We start from the raw sequence: 20971 nt of genomic DNA, 5'->3' as shown, positions 1-20971 counted from the left end.
TTTCTGCTCTCTCCATAAGGAACTGGTGTACGGGACCTTGCTATCATTTAGCTCCTCTCTGAGGGAAGCCTTCAGAGCAATAAACGGTAAGAACATCCCAGACCCCTCATTTCTTTCCCCAAATTTGTTGGACATTACTGGTCACAGAAGAGCTCCAACAAGGCACGTATTTTTAGTAAATCTTAACTTGCAAAAGCGGTGTATGTTGATGACATTACAGGACTGAGCTCCTGAAAAACAGAAGCATGATGAACCTCCATAATCCGTCTACAATATCCCCTAGTGGCTCTTTCTCTCTCTGGAAGTGGGTGGAGAAAGATAATTACATATCGGAAGTATATTCCTCCTTTCCAGAACATGACCAAAGAGATCAGCGATAGCCCAAAACCTGGAGTTCCCACCCCTTTTTGTTTTCATTTTTCTTACTTCTTATCACTTACCTGCCAGCACTTGATCCAGTCTCTTTGAATTTTGACTTGTACATCTATGAGCATGAAAGAACTCCCCCACAATAAGCAGGTGTGATAACCAGACAGACTGCTGTAAGACTGACCAAGCGCTCTGAAAAATGTTAGATGAGAAGAAATACTCAGGAGAGAAGCTCAAGTTACACAATTGTTACATATTTTTTTATTGATCTCATGCACGTGGTTTAGAAATGCTTGAGTGATGTTCAAATGTGTTATGAAAAGCTGCAGAAGTGTAAAGCCCTTGTGTAATCAGGGAGCGTACTATGACCATTGCTTGCTACAACCTAGACCTATGAAACAACTTTAGACATATGAAACAACCCAATAAGGAGCTCCCAAGGAGCTCCCAATAACAGAGTTGCCAGTATGGTTGCATTCGACATATGTATCACTACCTTTTTACACACTATCCTGGGGCAGATGCACCAAAGCCTTGTTCTGCCGCTTTCAGACAGGCTGAGGAGAGCTTCTCCAACCTTGCTTGCAGGTGAGGATGGTTTGACTGGGGTGGAAAAATTGGGCCTCTGTTATTTCTTGGTGTCCTCTCCCCATCCCTGCTCTCTTTATTCCCTTTTGCTTTATTATTAACAGGTTCCTCATCTTGGAGTAGATCTCTTTAGCCAATGCGTCATTCAGAGGAAACACTTGTATGGTACAGAAGCAGGGCTCTTCATGGTTCTTAGAAGACCTTTACACTCTACATAAATAACTTTTAAACCTGCATCATGTGAGAGTACAAGGTAAGATACACAGTCACTTATTTTTGGACTTTCAGAGGCATTGGACTATAAAAATGAAAGGTACAAGGCTCCTAGGGGGAAATTGAATTCCTTCTGCCCTGGCAGTGGTGCATGTTTCCTCAAGAATCTCTCTGCTTCATCCTGCTGGATGTATAGAGCTGCTTGGCACAGACCAGTCAGAGAGTGTGTCCTGTGGCCATGTCAGATACACCATCAGTGCCTGCCCTCTCCTGCAATCAGTGAACACTTGGTACTTGAAATGGAAAATGGCCCTCAGATAGGGACATCAGGCTTGAAGGAAAAAATTACCATCATAATCACAAATTACCATGTGATATTTAAAGGTAATGATTATGAATCCTTTCTGATCATTTTCCAAGACCTAAGTATCCATTTGGAAAGAGAAGAAGTTTTTCATTTATCACACCTGCTTCTTCCACGACCAGACCACAAGACTTCAATTCTTATTCACATTTGTCCCCTGCATCCTGCTTACATAGGGTACAAAAGTCTTACAGCAAGAACAACGTTTGTGATCTAACATAATGTGTATTAGCAACGTCTACAAAAAAAGGTGTATTGCACCATTTGTTTAGAAAAAAAGATGATGAAGCCAGCCTTTGGTTGTGAATGAAAGAAGACTGTGAATACCCAGAACAGTGTCACTGATTCAAAAAGTCCAGGTTTTGTCTTGTTTTATGATCTCCTAGAACCAGATGTCCCTTCTAATATGACTCAACTGCATTTCTTCAGAGCTCCCTATGTCAAGTGTTGCAGGGACTTCCTGACATACAGACAGTAGGGCATGAGCCATGCAAGACAAGTCTCATGCCACTGAATGAAATTATGGTTTGGGGGGAAAACTGAATGAAAAATGTAATCTGGCAAAAATCTTGAAGCAAATTTTAAAACAAATTTTGCTAGACAGAGAAACCCAGTGGACATTACTGAACAAGAGGGTAACATAAGGGTCTGAACCATGGCATTGAATACAATGGCCTCTCAACTCAAGCTCAATTTCACCTGCAGCAATGTCCACTGAAAGGACAGTTGTCTGAGGGTGAGCAAAATTGAAATAAACTTACCCTTTAGCATCCTGCATATGATAGAGGAAACAGCTGAGGGTAAACCTAGATAAAACAAAGAAGAATAATCAGTGAATTAAGCTGATGCAGCTGAGTAAAAGCAGAAAAAATTGGAGAGTAAGACATGGGAAATAAATAGTTGGTAGCTGCAGGGGTTGTTGTGCTTTCCTTTGCTGGATTAATTGACATGCAGCTGGGTACATCAAGAGCAAAGAGAATATTTTGATGGTTTTAGCAAGTATTCAATACCATGAATACTGGAAACAATGACAAGGACTCTGCTTTTGGAGGCACAGACAGGTACAGACGGTCACGTCTGCTTGACTTGTGTGCCTACTGCTGGCAGCAGGCCAGAACCATTTAAATGCATTAGCTCAGAGCTGTACATATGCTGAATGAGACTATTCAGTTCCTGGAAAAGAGCTGGTTTGCGTCTTGCCATTAGCAAGGGCAGACATAGCAAAGATGTATCTGCCTACACCATTTGTGTAGGTGCAGCTGAAAACAGCATTGAGGCCCTTGAAGAGAATTTATGGCTTGGTTTTACAAATAGATTTTTTTACACAGATGGATTTTTTTACTTTTTCTGACTGTTTCTGCCACAAATTAAGTCTCCTCAGCCAACTCTTGGTTCTGACAGAGAATATGATAATTTAGTCCACTCAAGAGTAGCCACAAAAATTTGGTACAAACAGAATTATGTTACAGTACCTACCAAAGCTATGCAATAAATCTGTATTCTACTTGGAACTCAAATGCCCTGAGTGTTGTGGTGATAATAGCTACATTTGTTTAGAAAAAAACAGTCAGTGTACATACTTGAACAAGACTAAGACTTGCTGAGCAGAAAGAGAATCAACTAAGAGACAGCAAGAGCAAGAAATGTTAAATGGCATGCTTCATCTGTGGAATGCATTTGGCCTAGCTAAAAAATGTATCTATATGAAGGGAGCATTTTAGCTACCTAATGTCCCATCAAACCATCTCTTGCTCTTTGTACATTTTCAGTGGCAAAGAAAGTAAGGAAAAAAACAAGGCATGGTTTGTGGGGGGAAAAGAATGATAATATCTGTTACTAGAGCAACTGATAAAGTTGGAAAAATATATAAGCTTTCAAGCACACTAGGACTTTTTCAACATTTGCATTATTATATTTCCTGAAATAAACCTATATGGTAACAGAGTTTATTTCAAGGCTGATAGCACAGAGATAGATAAAATTATGCTATGACATTTTGTCTGAAGTACTACCCTCTGTAGACAAAAATCTCGGACTTCACAGGGATGGGAGTTTTGCAGCTCAACCTTTATCTGTAGAATATAGGTCTGGTCTTACACTGGAAAAGAACAAAACCTGCACAGCCTTCAAAGTTGTCAGTGGGTTTCTGTTAAATAAGACAGCCTGAAATCTATCCATGCTCTTCTTGCAGAGCCAAATTTATAAGTCAAATGAGCACAAGCTACTCTAGTTGAAAATCTCAGAGGATATATTCTGTCCTGACTTGCATGATGATGACCTCTGGCAAAAGAATGCCATTACTTCCATTGATATTCATTACACTTTCTCCAGACTGAACTGAACCATGAAGGGTAAAGATGCAGAGATAAATAACGAGACCACCCTACCATGTCCAGCTGTGGTAAGAATTTGGCCACTACCATTCCTGATAGAAATAAACACTGTCTTGTTTCAGTGAGTCAAAGTGCAGGAATGGGTCTGGCAAAATATCTGTAGCACACAAGCTGTCCAGAGACTTGTAGAGCCACAAGAAAAGACCCATTTCAGTGGACCTGCATAAATGAAAATTGCTTGTTGTTTACTTTTGGCAGCTGGCAGCTGTTGCCAGACTTTTGAAAGTTCTTGGTGCTGCCCCTGTAGGTATGGTAGCTGTGCTTCAATGCACTGGGCTGGAGCTTTCTTGGGCAGCAGCAATGGGTTTTGTGCTTGCAGCCTAAGCTGATGGGGTCAAAGTGGCTTCTTATGGGATGGCAATGGTGTAGGATAAATGGGCATTGTGTATACTGCAAGGAAAAGATACAATAGTTATCTGTGTAAAAAAATATTATCTTTCTGCTGCTATCATGATACCAATTTTGTCACAGAATGAAAAATGATAGATAAGGAAAGTAATCTGACCTGCTTCGCCTGAGGTGATGCTAATACCACCTCTTGCATTTCTCACAGTGCCCTGGCAGCAAGCCTGTTCCATTCATAACCTTTACTATCAAATCCAGTGCTGCAACATGCTCTTCAAAGTACCTGGAAAATTGTTGCCACTTTTCAAATAAGCAATGTGGAGTGGTCACTGCCTCAGTACTGTCTGTGTGAAAGAGAATCCCTCCACCATGATGATGGGCAAAAGTCAAGCTTAGATTTGGAGCTTAGGTTTAAAAGACAAGCTTAGGTATGAAGCCTGGGCTTTGTATCTGGATGCTTACCTACTAGTGGTGTCAGTTCATTTTAGGATGGCTAAATGATTTGCAACGGCATTGCTAGATCTCTGTGGCAGAGCAGGCATTCTTTCCTCAACATCAGATCTCCATACATGGGCTACTTACCTTCCCAATGTTAGTTTTCAACAATGCTTAATAATGATTACTGCTGCCGTGTATTTTGACAACAGACTCCACTTGACTTTTACTGAAAACTTCTGTTATTCAGCTGTACCCTGGGGATAAGCTGTTATATGACCTGGTGGACCTCCCTAGAAAACACATTCATATGGGACTCTTCATTTGAGAACATGGAGTTTGCTTCTCGTGTCAGCAGCTTTGTCACCCAAATATTATAGAATCATAGAACCATAAAATTATTTGAGTTGGAAGAGAGCTTAAAGATCACCTAGTTTCAACTCCACTGCCACAAGTAGGGACATCTTCCACTACACCAGGTTTCTCAAAACCCCTGGCCTTGAACACTGCCAGAGATGGGGCATCCACAGATTCCTGGGCAACCTGTTACAGTGCCTCACCACCCCCACAGTAAAGGATTTTTTCCTAATATCTAATCTAAACCTACTCTCTTTCAATTTGAGCCCATTCCCCCTTGTCCTATCAATACATGCTCTTGTAAAAAGTTTCCTGTCAGCTCCCTTCAGGTACTGGAAGGCTGCTCTAAAGTGCCCCTGGAACCTTCTGTTCACCAGGCTGAACAGCCCCACCACTCTCAGCCTGTCATTGTGGGAGAGAAGAGGTGCTCCAGCATTCTGGTCATTCATCCTGGTGGCCTCCTCTGGACTTGCTCCAGCAGGTCCATGTCCTTCCTGTGCTGGGACCCCAGAGCTGGATGCAGTGTTCCAGGTGGGGTCTCACCAGGGCAGAGCAGAGCAGAGGGGCAGAATCCCCTCCCTCCCCTGCTGCCCACGCTGCTTTGGATGCAGCCCAGGACATGTTTGGCTCTCTGGGCTGTGAGTGCCCATGGCTGGGTCATGTCCAGCCTCTCACCCACCAGCACCTCCAAAGTCCTTCTCACAGGGTTGCTCTCAATCTATTTATCCCCCAGACTGCAATATAAAAATATGAAGACAAGAGATTATCTCTGTTTTCAAAGGAAATTGAAGTGACAGTAAGTGTCCTGGTCAAGTTGTCAGAGGAAGCTTGAGGTCAAGTAGGAGCTTTCAACCATCTAGATCATGGTTAAAGTCCTTAAAAACATGGATAGATTTTTATCAAAGTGTTTGCCTTCTTAAGGTCTGCTGTGTAAAAGACAGAACTGTTTGGGGGTTTTGGTTTTTTTTTTCCTGAATACCTGAAGACATTATGTACATGACTCTGTCAAGACACAAGATGCTATTTTGCATCGTGGCCTGTTTTCAGTAGTGTCTACCATCAGCTACAGCAGCAACTAAGTGTCATTACCTGTTCTGGTAAGCACTATTAGAATGAAAAGCTAGGACATCTACAGAGAAAGGTTTTGTTTTTTTAATCTATGTGGTTTTTTAATTCATGTGTTATTGCAAACACATAAGAATATAGAATTCAAATTAGTACTTTAAATCCTCAGGCCTTTTTTATAAATATGCACATATGATAAATAATATGTTATTTGAAAATAGGGGAATAACTACTTGCAGAAGCATGTTTGTATTCTGTCATCCACATTATCTCATCTTTTGAGAAACAAACAAAATTATCATAATTGTTCATTCCTTTCATACCTTACCCTTGTCATTACCATCACCACCACTATTCACCTTAATGTTAGTGGTCTTGTCTGGTTTTGGCTCATTGCAAGCCTCCTCTGGTTGAAAATAAAATCTACTCTTCAGAATTTTTCAAACTCCTCTGCCTGAAATGTCATTTTCTGCTGCTCAGCATCATGCAAATAATATTGGAGATCTTCTCATACAGTGGATTATGCAGGCTTGTCACATTGCAAGAGTCTCAGTGAGAGGGAAAGTTTGCCTTAAGAACAAGGAGAAAATATTTGTCTTGATGGAAGGAGACAAAAGGACAGTTTATTTAAGAAAAGCTTTGTCTGAAAGGTTTCTTAATGAAGCTAGTTTTGTACAAATATAGCCAGGACAAAAATAAAGTAAAACAGTTTGTCATGTCCTTATCTATTCACAGTTCTTGATGAATATTATCACAGCTTTCATTTGGGCAATTCATGAATCATGGCCTAAGTGAATATCCTTGCATGTTATTCATTGTATTTGCCTTCTGAATAAAACCAGTTTAAAATATCCTGGGACTTTTTTCAACAGCAAAATCTGTTTTCCTAAGAATGTGACATTAGAGTCAGCCAGAGTGGATATTTTTTGTTTATTTTGCTTTTTGTGGTAATCAGGAGTTCCCGTCTTGCATATTTGCTGTTTTGAGAGGCCTGGCTGGCCCTGCTGAGCTGCCATTGAAGCGAGTGGGAATGCTAGAAGAAACTTGCACTCCTTGATGAATATACCATGGCAGCTCTATGGAACAGAGGCTTCCAGTAACGGAAGCCAGAGCTGATATTGATACAAAAACTGCAACTGTATGTGCTGGTTACAGAGAAAAGGCGGTGGAGCTTTTAGAGCTGTTTAATTCCATACCACCTATATGGTTGGTGGGGACAAGGTTTCATCAGGAAGAGCCAAGTGCCAGAAATTCACCATCTTGCCTGGCTCTCTCCAGAGAGAAGGTGCTGGGATCAGCTGGCAGCCCCAGCTCCCTCTTTGGCACCACTCCTCCCTCCATTCCTTCAAGCCCATCAAAGTGTGTGCTCCCAGGACTGAGTCAAGCTGGGTGAGCATGGCTGAACACAGCCGAGCACACCAGTCCAGAAAAATAGCAGGCAGCACAACACAGATAATCTGGCTCCCAAGGGGGTTGCTTTGTTCCGTTTCTTCATGGTTTGTTTTGGGGTTTTTTCAGACTTGGGGTCGAGGAAGGATGTTAAGCCATGTGAGCTCTTCTCGCCATATTGCCTTTTTCTGGAGACCACGTGGGCAATGCTGCTTTTGGGAAGTCTTTTTTTTTTTTTTTGTTACGAGTGGTGAATAACTTTTTGTGGGTCCCTCTCTCTTTTATATACTTTTTTTCCATTAATAATGCACTGGCTATCATGAATTTAGTAAGTTTTTATTCCAATTTGTATTTTCTCCTCATTGTTCCTCCGTTATTGGAATGGGTGAGGTAAAAGAGAGGGGAATGTTTGGAGTTTAGTTCCCTGCTGGTTGTTAAAACCAGCACACCACAGTAAGTAAGTGCTGCAAGGAAATTAAGGGTAAATCCAGCATCCCACTTTACACAAGTACCATCTGTTAAGACTGGGATATCTTCAAAACAGCATTATTGTCAACCTCTCTGAGTATACCGTGGTGATCATTAGCAACTTGTAATTTAACTGATCAGGTGAGGATCTTAAGATGGCAAGATGGAACTGCCTCAAGAACAATGTCATTCTGGTTTGCCTCATTAAAAAGTTTAAATATCAAGTTTGATTCTGGTGACTTTTTTTCCTTCTTGGCCCCTTATATGTAATAACTTGGTTTAATAAGTTGGATGAAGGTTTCTGTCACTGGGTCTTGTTAGTATCACCTTGTTGAAATACACAGACCACAGTAAGGCTTGTCAGGCAAGGAATAACTATTTTCTCAACCTACAGGCATTTCCTAAAAGATCATCAGGTAATTCATCCAGAAGCAAGTGAGCTGCTCTGACATGAGAGGATATGAGGGGCTAACATGAGTAGATGCAATGCAAAAACATCAAAATACAGAAACAAAACTTTCGAAGAGGGAAATGCAAGTTTAACCATCAAATTTCAAAGTTACACTTTAATGCACAAATTATTTTCTTCCAAATGAGTTGCATTTCAGATTATTACACAGCTAATTGAGAGGAAAGTATTATCCTGCTATTCTCCACTCATTTTTTTAACAGTCAAAGAAGTTGTGAAAGGTTTGAACTGAGTTGTCAAGATTCTGACCACCCCTACTTCTGAGGCTTTGCTCTGCATTTTAAGGACTACATCATATTGAACCATGATAGGCAAGAGGTGACAAATCACAGTAGGGAAGATATTACCTGCTACAATACTTATCCTTTTTTCATTTGCAGCTGCTACCTTATTATTCAAGAAGTGATCATGCATGGCTGGAAGGGAGGATACAGACCTCAAGGCTTACAGTTGCCATTCCCTGTGGCCTAGCACACTGAAGGTACATCTGCAAGCAGACAGAACAGATATGAGAGCCCTCTTGAGTAGGGAATAATACCCACAGACATGCAAAAAAAACAAGCTACGGGAAACACACTAAGTGTGCCTAGGATTATCATACGTACTGATATACTACCAACTTCAATATAACATTAAGAACAATGATTTTTCTCCTGTGCTTTACATTTCCCTGATGAGACCCAGGTTGTGAAAGGAATCCTGCTGCTGTTATCACACAAATTATTCCTGGTGTACAAAATTTTTAGAGTTGGTCTGTGGGGTATGCCCAGCCCCTGCCCTGGACGGATCTCTGCTGAGATAAGAGATTTTTCACTCGCCCAGCAGGACTCCCTGGAAAGGCAACCACTTCTGTGGTCACGGTGAGAAAAGACAGACCCACAATCCTTTGGGAGACCCTATGCAAATCATTCTGTAACCCATTGGTCTGTTCCCATCCCAGATCCTCTGTAACCCATTGGTCCTCACCCATCCCCTGTATCCCTATAAAAGCAAGCTCTCTGGGGCCCTGGAGGGAGAGAGTTCTTGTCCCTAGCTCTCCCCTTTGCTAGAGGGGACCCACAATAAAGCTACCTTCATGCGGAACCAACCACACGAGCCTCTCGTCTCTCTCTCTGGTCTGGCTTGGCCTGGAGGCTGCCCTGCAGAGCTGAGCTGGAATCACGAGCTGATAATCACTAAAGAGCTGACAGCCTCTGCACGGGCCCCCCTGCCAGCAGCTGAGGGAAGACACCGGGCCTCGGGAAGGCGATTCCTTTCGGGACCATCTCCCCGGACCGGTCATCTCTTCCTGGGTCAGAGCCGCTGACCCCCCTTACCAGCTGTAATATTGGTCAATCTCTCTTGATGGCATCAGCTTTAAATGGACACCACAGTTAGGTCTGTACATCTATATGGGAGTCACTTACATTAGCCAATATGTGGGAAATCAAGCCTGTGATTTAAGAGAAATGAAGATTTCTGCTTCATTCTCTAGCTCAGCAGGCAGATGATCACTTGGTTTGACAGACCAAGGAGCTGAGCTGCAGTGAATTACTAGCACCTCTTCCAGCAGGAGCTCATTGTTAGGTGAGCTTGGCTCAAGTACAAAGCCATGCTCTTCAGCTGTGGGTATAGCCTGTTCCCCCATTGTCCTAATTTTGGCCAGGAGTTGGAGGTTATTCTACACCTCCTCGGGTCATTGCTGGGGCAGAGGAAAGGGACTCTCTGGACTTCTGAGAAGAAGTGTGTGGGTTTCAGTTAAACAAACTTGGTAGGCTGAGGGAAGCCTTCTTTGTTTCATTGTCTCGGGATCCCTGGTGGGCATTTTTGCATGTGAATCACCTTCTCTTTTGTAGGCTCTTTTTATTACTTTTATTGCTGTTATTTTTTGCTTTCTCGTCTCATTGCTGTTTCCAGTAAATTGTTCTTACTTAAACCTGTTACCTTCACCTTTTTACCTCCAATTCTCTTCTCTATCTTGCTGGAGTAGAAAGGGGGAAGGGAAGCAAGTGAGAAGTATGTGAATCCTTGTTGAAGATGCCATAGCTCAGGAGGAAAGTTCTACCATCTCCTTATGGTTTCCATGCTGGAGCTACGATTTCAGGTGGTGAGAACAGAGGAGACAACAAGAGGATAGAAACAGAATGAGTCTAAACAAACACAAAAATATTTTTGTAAAGGACTCTCCTCTTTTAAAATATTTCATCACAGAATCACAGAATAGGCTGAGTTGGAAGGGGCCCTCAAGGATCATCAACTCCTGGCTCTGCAGAGCACCATCCCCAAGATTCACATCATGTGCCCAAGAGTACTGTCCAAACGCTTCTTGAACTCTGTCGGGCTTGGCACTGTGACTGCTTCCCTGGGTAGCCTGTTCCAATGCCCAACCACCCTCTGGTTGTGTTTTGGCCACACAAATTTTCTCCCTACAGCAGTGAGCAGCATATCTGTCTTCTTCCCATGTCACCTGAACTTGCTTCCACTGGGCATACTCCTTCCTTTTTTGCCTTATCCAAGACACTGGATCACTTTTCTTTATGAAGAAAGTAATTCGCAGTCCAGTTCTGAATCTTAGTCTTGGGAAACTCAGCTTCTCCTGTTGGTATTTTACACAAGTTTCTTCATTATGCAATGAAGACCAAAAAAAAAAAAAAAAATTATGTTTTTTAATTAGAGGCGGCATTTAATTCTATTTACAGTTTTTGACACTGACTCAAACACTTTCAAGGAAACAATGGTCTATTTACTGACAGAAAGAGGGGCTTTTATCTGAGCAACATTTCTCCAATTAATATAAAAGCGTGCTCAAACTTTTAGTCCAGTATCATTAAAAAGAGATTTGCAAATGTTAAAGACACTTAACTGGAGATTGGTGTTATTTTCCTCTGTGCAATTCTTGTGTTTGTCTCCTCAGGGCTGTGTGCATGTATGTGAGCATTTGTCTTTCCAAAAGAAAGAGTTCAAAAATATAAACAACAGGGCCTAAGGATATTTGTGTTTAGAACAAAAGGGTTTGTGGCACAGTTTTTACTTACGTAACTCAGCAGCTGGCAGGAGTTCAGCAATAAGATGAATTCCCAGTTCTCTTTGAAATCACTTGCTTTTTCAGGTAAGGTACCTTACTGGAATTGGACCTGAATCCAATAACCACTCCATATGGTTTTGTCATAAAGATTTGACAATGTTCGATAATAAAGCACATAAGTATTACACTGTTTTACCCAGGATCTCATTAATCTGAATGGGAACTATATATTTAAATATCTTTGGACATCTGAACCTGGAGCACAAGCCTCCATTGTAATATGTTGTTCTAAGTGTTCAGTCACAGAGAGACGGCTGCGTTTTTGTAAATCATGTTCTCCAGGGGCTTACAGGGCTTGTTTTATCAATTTTAAAACTAATTACAGTTCCTCTGACAAATTTCAGGTTCCATTCAATACCTGTAAAACAAAGAACATCTGTGTGAAGCATGGGACTGGTTAGACATCATTTTTGCAGTCCCTGAAGGTGGCAGCTTGTCTTCCCTATAGTGTATAGGAGAAAGATCTAACTACAGCCATTTTCTGGCAGCAGCTTAGCATCATCAGCCCACTTCCTATGCATCTCAGCAAGCCCTAGGAAATACATAACCATCACCCCTTTGGACAAGGCAAATATGGTAATACAGCAACTTTCCTTATTCTCTCCAGGAGACTGGACAACCATTTCTTAAAGTGGGAAGGTACTGACCTCTCTCAGAAGGAGCACAGTGTCTGTTTGTATTCTGTGGGGACCCAAATTCACCATTCTTTCCCACCTGGAAAAGAACCTGATGGTCCATGATTACCACTTGAACACAGACACCTGAAAAGGGGAAGTTAAGCAAAGACATGGTGAACAGATGAAGCCAGGACTGCTCCTCTAATGGCATCAGCAACACCATTCTCATTCTGGCAGCTTTTCTGGAGGCTGGCAGGATGGACTGGACGAAGTTCACCAGCTGTGCCATAAGGATTTTGTAGCTGGCGTGCTGGTAGCATGCCCTGCTCATGACCCAGGAGGGGTCCTTCCTAGCCATGAAGGAATGATGTGCCTTGATATCCAAGTATAACAAGTCCAGCAAGGATCTGTGAAGCTTGTTAATGGAAAAAGAGACACAGTTGATAAGCAGAGGGCCTGGGATTCCGACAAAGCTGTACTGCTGCTGTTCAACAAATTATATGCTACCTGGACAGTTGAAAAGGAACTGTGTGCATTTCTGGCGTGCACAAGAGGGGGTTAAAATAAACCAAATTATATCAAGTTTTCAGAGGGCATGCTTACCCCTTCACTAATCATGGCCTAGTGCCTGTTGCACCATTGTCATCTACAGTTGCACCATGATAGACTTTAGCACTTAGGAACACAGCTGCCTTCAGAAGAATTTATCTGTGAGCTTTTGGGAAGTGCTCCTGACATTTCTTCTGGATGCACATTACTTTCCCAGGTACAGGATAGCACCAGATAACCTGAGATAAGTAGAGATACTTCTGGAATCTGTGCCCCTGTCAGTATGAAATATATATGTAAGAGACCATCTGAGCTTAGAAACAACCAGAAAAACAAAAACAAACCAGTCAAACCACGCAAGGGAAAGCCCTTGCACAGGTAAAGGAATGAAAATCACTGGATTGAAGACCAAAATTAATATTGCAGATTTCAGTGGTCATAATTCCTTAATTTAATACAACAGCAAAACTGCCAGGAAATGCAGTCATATTTTGGCACTGAACCAGTCTCTCACACACTATTTCATATGCTGTCAGTACAGAAAGAACTACTCTGAGTCAAAGGGCTAATTGCAAGCAAAAGCTGACAAGAGAAGGGAGAGGGTAGCAGTAAGCAGTAGATTTCTGGCTGAAAGAAGACAAGTTATGATATTCTCCTGTTTGCTCTCTTTCAACAGAAAGGAGCTGGAATGCTTTGAAGAGGATAGAAAGGCAACTGGTCTAAAAGTGATAGGAAAAGAAGTGTCTCCCCATACTGCACTTTGTTAACCTGTGGAATTAGCTGCTGAAACATCTCCCTGAGGCTGACCAGAAAGACAGATTAAATGCCATAAAAAATCTGAAATATTTCTACATATAATTTTAAAAAAATCCACAAACAACCACATGTAATTACATGAGAGACGACAAAGACTACTTATGAGAAGAATAAAACCACATCTGCCTTGGAATATAAACTGACATTCTAAGTTGGAGACAGAAATTTCTTTTCATATTTGGTCATTGTTTACTGTGAGGTTTATTGCACTTTTAGCTGAAACAACATCTCTAGTCACAGTCAGACATGAAACTTTCGGCTAAAAATAATATTAATATCAGCAATTCAGTCTGATCTTCATCTGTTTCACTGAATTTATCCTCCAGTACAAAAATTCTAAAAAGTACTGCTCACATTTTCCTCAAGGCTAAACATTCTTCCCTAAAAAAACAATCAAGCATAGTCAGCTCAAGTCAGCATTAGGGCAGTAGTTGTTTTTTTTTTATTATAGTCACCTTAAATCTTATAGAAGAAGAGAATGGTATCATAATGTTTCCTTAAAAGATATATGAAGCCCTAAAATAAGGATCTTAGGCTCAGTGTCTACATGAAAAACTGAAGTCATTTAACTGAGTAAGTTTGATCTTGCTATATCTGTACCAGTTCTTATTGTGCTTGCAGAGGCTGTCAATTAGCTGAACTTTGTTTACTAAATAAACAAGAATAATTAATACGATTACAAACCTAACATTAAATCAGTTTTGGTTACCTACTGATATTAACACCTGCACAGTTTTGTCTTCTCAGCTGAGATGTTGTTGAACTGAGTCAGCCAACATATATTTTCTTTGCCTTTTGCAGTTTGAGGTAACGTGTCAATATATGACTGCAGTCATGAGCCATTTCAATCATGAAGTAAACAGCACATGGTTCAGCCAAAACATGATTTCAGGGCTTCAGGTTTCAGAACAGCTTCTTTTCAATTAGCTCTGTCTAACAGGAGAATAAAGTTTTCCTGTGATACATTGATAAACAACTCAAGCATAAGATAGGGATGAATGTTTTCTTCTTTAGAATGAGAAGATTGTGGAAAAGATGCTTGCCTTAATATGCTAGCTATTCTCTTTTGAGGCAGCCTAGGCACAGTTAGGTCTCCTTGTTGCAAGGGCACACAGCAGGCTCATGTCCAGCTTACTGTCCACCTGGCCCCTGCTGGTGCTAATTCTGCTTGGTAAGCACATGAGTGTATTACTCTAAACTAAGCATTCTTACCCATAGTCCCATTCGGGCAACTAAATTGACGATCATCTGTGTCACCAAAAAAAAAAGAGGTTGAGGACAGCAGGAAAAATGAAAAGGTGATACACTGCAATAGCTGGCAAATTCAGTCAGTAATTCTACAACATGGAGTTCAGACAGACCAACGACAGTTTAGGCAATTGCTATGCCAGTTCTTATCCCTGGACAAATTGTAGAGATTTCCTTCTTATTCTGGAAAGCAGAATGATAGATGGGAGGATGCATTTCATTTCAGCCCAATTGCAAGAGAACTATAGAAAGATGTGGGATCACCCAAGGAAATACAGTCTCCTGCTAGTCTGGAATGTCATATTGCAGAAAAGCTAAGTTGGTCAGAGGAATTGTGCCCTGTTTCTATCTGGAAAGGAAGATTAGACAAATAGGTCAAGGTGGCCATTTTGTTTTTCCTCACTTATTTTTCTTGGGATAAGTTGAACACAACCAGGTGAGGTAGAGCTGCTGGCCCAGTCCAACTGGGAGGATCTCAGAAGCAGCCCTGAGATCTTCTGGTACCCTTTATATAGGTCTGAAATGCCTTCCCTTCCCTTTCTTCTCCAACACACCTAAACACGCAGCAGCAGCTGCATGTTCAACTCACTCCCTGCAGCTGGCAGGACTCGTGTCCCTGTCCCTTTTTCTGCAGTGTCCCTGAGCTGTGGAAAGGGAGACAAGAAAGTACCTAACATTAAGAAGCAAATTTGCATGAGCATAAATCTACGTGCTACATTTGGGCAACCTTTCATGTGGTAGTAAAGATCCATAAGGCAAAACTGGGTTTGTACTATCTTTGGGTTACTGCTGAGGATGAAAAAGCAAGGCCAGTACTTCTTCCCAGTGCAGATTCCAGAGGTCCACTGCTTAAAAGAAAACAAGATACCTATCACCATTTTGCACAACACAATCTTAATTGCCTTCATGCTAGTCATACCCATGAACACATCTAATTTATCTAATTTTTCTTTGATCTTATGTAGATTTCATGCGTGATTTTTGATTGGAGATTGGATCACAAAGTCTTTATAGTCTTCAAATTAGATTAGATTTTACCAGTTTTCCTTATATTCAATAAATATCTTTAGGTCATAGATTCACTAGGGTTGGGGACCTCTGGAGCTCATCTAGAATGGGTTCCACAGGATCATGTCCAGACAAGTCTTGAACATGTCTAGAGGAGGAGACTCCAAACCTCTCTGGACAACTTCTTCCAGTGCTCTGTCACCTTCAAAGTGAAGACGTTCTCCCTCATAAAGGTGGAACTTTGTGTGGAAGTTTGTGTTCATTGTCCCTTGTTCTGTCAGTTGGCACCAGTGGAAAGAGCCTGGCTCCATCCTCTTCAGATACTTGCATGCATTGATAAGGTCTCTTCTCAGTCGTCTCCTCTTGAGGCTGAACAGGCCCAGCTCCCTCAGCCTTTCCTCTTTAGAGAGATGCTCCAGTCACCTCATTATCTTTTTTGCCCTCCACTGGCCGTGCTCCAGGAACTCACGTGTGTCTTCTACTGAAGAGCCCTGACCTGGACACAGCACTCCAGATGTGCCTCACCAGGGCTGAGTAGAGGGTCAGGATCCCCTCACTCAGCCTCCTAGCAATGCTCTTCCTCATGTACACCAGGATCCCATCGGCCTTCTTGGCCCCCTTCTTGGCCTGCTGGCTCACAGACAGCTTGTTGTCCACCAGGACCCCCAGGTCCTTCTCCCCAGAGCTGCTTTCCAGCAGGTCAGCCCCAGCCTGTGCTGGTGCCTGGGGTTATTCCTCCCCAGGTGCAGGACCCTGCGCTTGCCTCTGTTGAATTTCAGGTGTTTCTTCTCTGCCCAACTCTCCAGCCTGTCCAGGTCTCACCGAATGGCAGCACAGCCCTCTAGGGTGTTGGTCACTCCTCCCGGCTTTGTGTTGTCAGGGAACTCACTGAGGGTACACTCTGTTCCTGCCTCCAGGTCATTGATGAGTAAGTTGAACAAGACTGAACCCAGCACTGACCCCTGAGGAATGCCACCAGCTACAAGCCTCCAGCTACGCCCTGTGCCACTGGTCACAGCCCTCTGAACTCTGTCATTCAGCCAGTTCTCAATTCACCTCACTGTCCTCTCAGCTAACCCACACTTCCTGAGATACCTATGAGCATGTAGGGGAAACAGTGTCAAAAGCCTTGCTGAAGTCAACATGTCTCCACTCTTCACTTCTCCCCACTCCATGAAAACCTATGTAGTTTTGACAAAGCCTTCATTCAGAGACATTTTCTTGGTTTGATACCAAATTAGAAAAAACTCATATGAAACATATGGAATTGTTTGGTAGCTGCTTTTGTACTGCACATTTCTATTCCTGTCCAGCTCTATACTGCTCCAAAGGATTTCTCATGCCTTGATCTGTACAGATATTCAGGTCACAAGCTATGTCCTTCTTTTGCCATTCACTGTTGTGAAATACTTCTCTTTCCTGGAGAAAATGACATTCAGATAGTGCCACCATACCTACCTTAGTGAAATTAACCTATCAACATATTGGTGGTGGTGGTGGTATGTCTGATGATTTATAGTTCTTACAATTATAATTAATAACAATAACTAATTACTACTAACAGCTGCTTACCAAGTTGGTTCACTTTGGATTTGCATGGAAGGGAGATCTGAACCCATGCCTAGTCCTTGATTATAAATTTTCATTTTAGTCTCTAGCATGATAAGCCACCACTTGCAAGGTGGAAGCTTTCTGGCTGGCAAGTGAGAAACTGGGCTAGAAGGACATGCTACACTTGTGAGAGGAATACACAGCCTGCTCACACAACCGTAGCCAAAACCTCATGAGTTCAAAATGAATTAGTGCCTGGGGAGTTGTTGATTCCTGTCCCCAAACTACAGTTGACTAAGGGCTTCCACAATCCCAAATTGCATTCCAGAGTAAAAAAACCTGCACATCGTATCTATGTCTGCTGGGCAATGTTACACAAAGCACTATACGTCTGCAGCAGCTACACAATCTGAAAGCAGGCATTTGCAAACCCCACTGCTTTATATGTTCCTCATAAGCGGGAAAGAAAAAATACATAACCATTTCAAACAGCTTAATATTTTTAGAAAATCAAGTTTTTCTTTCAAGGTTCAATTGGAATTCTACTCCTGTACATTACAGCAGCTTCTTTCTGACACTTCTGTTAAAATCCAAAGACAGCTCCTATACAAGAATAATTTCAGCTTCTGAGTTACAGATATTTTCTCTACGCAGTAGAGCAATGAATCAAAGTATTTAAATTCAGACTGCTGTAATGTTTCACAGTCCTGCCAGAGACAGAAACACAGTAGCCAAACTGTAAACAGCCCTGTTTCCTTGCAGTCCTGTCAAACGTCATGCAAGCTCTTACATCTTTCTTTAGCACTGAAGCCCATAGAACATACCACAAATGTAAACCTAAGTTGTGCATACGCATTTTCAGGACTGAAACTTGGCAATTTAACTTCAAAAGTGCATGTATTTTAGCTGAGTTCTTGAGCATCATGGTGTAGCAATTCTCTATTTTTTTTTTCCTTCAAAGGAAAACAAAGATCCATTTTATTTTTCCTTTTTTTTTTTTTTCTTTTTTTAAGTTACACAAAGAAGATGTAGCAACCCCAGGCTATCTGGAAATCTGGGCCAGGAAAATCTATTGGACAGTTTAACTGATTTCTGAATTGCACTCCTTCAGATTATTACTATTAATATTATTGCTATTATTATTATTATTATTATTATTATTATATTAGTTTCTCTAGGCAGGTAGCCAAATGGGGATATTCACAAGTTTATTTCAGATATTCTCAAGAGCACAGATATCTCGTGGAATATTTTTAACCTGGAAATGAAAACTCTTACTGATAGATTTTACCTCACTGTAACACTAGTTACAGAAAAAATATGACAGAAAACTTTGCCTGATAAACTTAATTATAGGCTTTGTCTGAGAAGAAAATCTTTTTTGTATCACCTCCCTGAATTTTTGCTACTGCTCACAGGAAGTGCCTTACCCATGGATAGAAACAAATCTCTGTGTAACAGAATATGGCTTGATTAAACTCTACTTACCTGCAGCTAAGTAGTTATGTCTTCCTACAAGCAGTCTTCAATCTCTGACTTGATAACTGCGTGAAAAATAACAATATTATTCTTCCTCTCATCTGTGCTTTCAGAAAAGTATAGCCTATTATTACTTCCAGCACTATTCATCCCTGCAGCAATTGACTTCCACACTCCAGTCTCAGGCAGTACCAGGTTATGTCTGAATCACATGTGTTTACTTACAAAGAGCTCCAGATGCTTGCATTATCAAGAGCACTATCCCCAATTTAAGCTCTGCACTACAGACCAGCCAGAAATTATTTAGGTTTTGCCCACTCTTCAGTGTTTCATCAGTTGCATTATCAGTCACACACACGTCATTATGACCCAAAAGTGTCTCCCACTCAGAACCAAAACTCCTTTAGAAGAAACACAGGAAAACAAACATGATCTAAACAAATCTGAACAAGGATCTCTCTGCATGTATTAGGGAAAACCATGAAGAAAGGGTATGTCACACTTTCATGTGAAAGCTGAGCAAAACACATTCTAGCAAAACTTCCAGCACGGATACACATTATATGTTAGGAATCCTTTTTATCTCAATGAAACAGGCTGATTTTGCAGGTAGTGTTTTCAGCTGACATTTTTCCCACTCAAGATGTAAAAACAAGTTACATTATTTTGCTACAGTGGCTGTCAACATCAGAATATTTTCTCAGGTTTGTTCTGAATTCTCCCGAAATTTTGAATGCTTTTAACTAGAAAGTGCTGGTCCTTTTTTAAGTTATAACCTGGTCTTTATCATTCTCTAAATTGGCCTTTTCATGGAGTTTTGCAGAACTATAGAGAGAATGACATAAGAGCTTGACAGGTCAGTATAATTAGTTTATGTGGATCAGCTTAAATTGGATTTCCCCATTGCCATTGTTGGTCCAGTAATATTCATGGGAGGAGATTCTTTGTACTAGACTCAATTCAGACTGACCAGCATCCTGAGCACTGTGGCTGCATTCAAACACCTGAAAAATAGGCATCAACATTAAACTAAGAGTGAAGGCTCTGGACTTCCTTGCTAAGGGACATGATTAGAGGGCCATGTTTCTTTTATGGTTTTTCTCAAATCCCTTAAAGCCCCATGAGTGGACCACAGTACAAAAGCACCCAGGCAGATATCTAGCCATGCCAGTGTCATCATGGTCGCACTCTCACATGGCTCTGCTGTTTGCAGAATTACAGGGTTGTGAGTTAGTGCCTCTGCACTGTTTATCCTCCTTGAAGAGACAGCGTGATGCGGAAGCACAGTCTTGGTGTACTCTGGAGGTATGCCTCTGCCAAGGGATCACCCCTCACATCAAGAAGTATGGAACAGGTTAAGTGACCGCATTTTCACCCTCAAATACTCTTTGTAGGAGATAGGATCATAGAATCGCAGAGTGATTTGGATTTGAAGGGACCTTAAAGATCATCTAGTTCCAACACCTCCTGCCAGGGGCAGGGACACCTTCCATCAGATCAAGTTGGTCAGTTTTTATTCCATCCTGTGCCAAAATGGTTTGACCAAAGCACAGACTAATCTGTCATGAAGAGCAGAATTGCTAGCATCAGATCTGTGTAGAAAAAAAGTGGAAAGCAGTGCTTTATTTGGAGAGTGTAAGAGGAAGTGATTAAACAAAACGTCTCTTGAATGTAATGTAAAATTACCCTGCAGTCTTGGCCAGGACATTTGGTCTGTTTAGTAAAATAGAATCAGATTCTTTTCACTTTGTTCAAGTGTGGATGAGCTGCCTTCTCTCTTCAAAAAGCCCAGTGCATCCTAGGAGCTAGGATTTGTTCCCCTCCCTGTGGACAGTGATGGACACTGCACCTATTATTTTTGCAGGGCAGAAATGTGTCTTTTGGTGAATAACAAACCCAAAAAGAATCCCATCTGTTCATTTTTTTAAATCCATCACTTTATTAATAGCACTATAGAGAAAACATTTTTCCCGTGGTTATGAAAAGAGATTTAAAACTTGACAAGGAATACAAAATAGCTCCATTTCATTTTCCAGGAAACAGAAAGTATTTCAAGTTCTAAGTTCACTGGGATTGTCAGTCATCTCTTTTTTGCTCTTTGAGTCTGCATGCATTGACATGGACAGCATCATCTCCCTCTTAGTCTTCTCTTCTTTGTCTCTCTAATGTGCCAAAGGTTGACAG

General features: G+C 41.5%; 1 long non-coding RNA gene across 1 annotated transcript in view; it reads right to left on the bottom strand.

Annotated features, from left to right (window-relative positions):
• The window catches only part of LOC108447953, a 33490-nt gene extending 14411 nt beyond the window's left edge, over positions 1-19079 (bottom strand). The window contains exons 1-4 of the long non-coding RNA XR_001863682.1: positions 19013-19079; positions 18797-18852; positions 2296-2340; positions 441-561 (exon numbers count right to left, since the gene is read on the bottom strand). This is a non-coding gene — a long non-coding RNA (uncharacterized LOC108447953). The remainder of the gene's footprint in view (positions 1-440; positions 562-2295; positions 2341-18796; positions 18853-19012) is intronic.
• Positions 19080-20971: the final 1892 nt, after the last annotated feature.

This window comes from Corvus brachyrhynchos, unplaced genomic scaffold, assembly GCF_000691975.1.
Source record: "Corvus brachyrhynchos isolate BGI_N302 unplaced genomic scaffold, ASM69197v1 scaffold547, whole genome shotgun sequence".
Taxonomy (NCBI): Eukaryota; Metazoa; Chordata; class Aves; order Passeriformes; family Corvidae; genus Corvus; species Corvus brachyrhynchos.
Note: the sequence above shows the minus strand (reverse complement) of the source record. Positions and strands in the feature narration are given on the sequence as shown.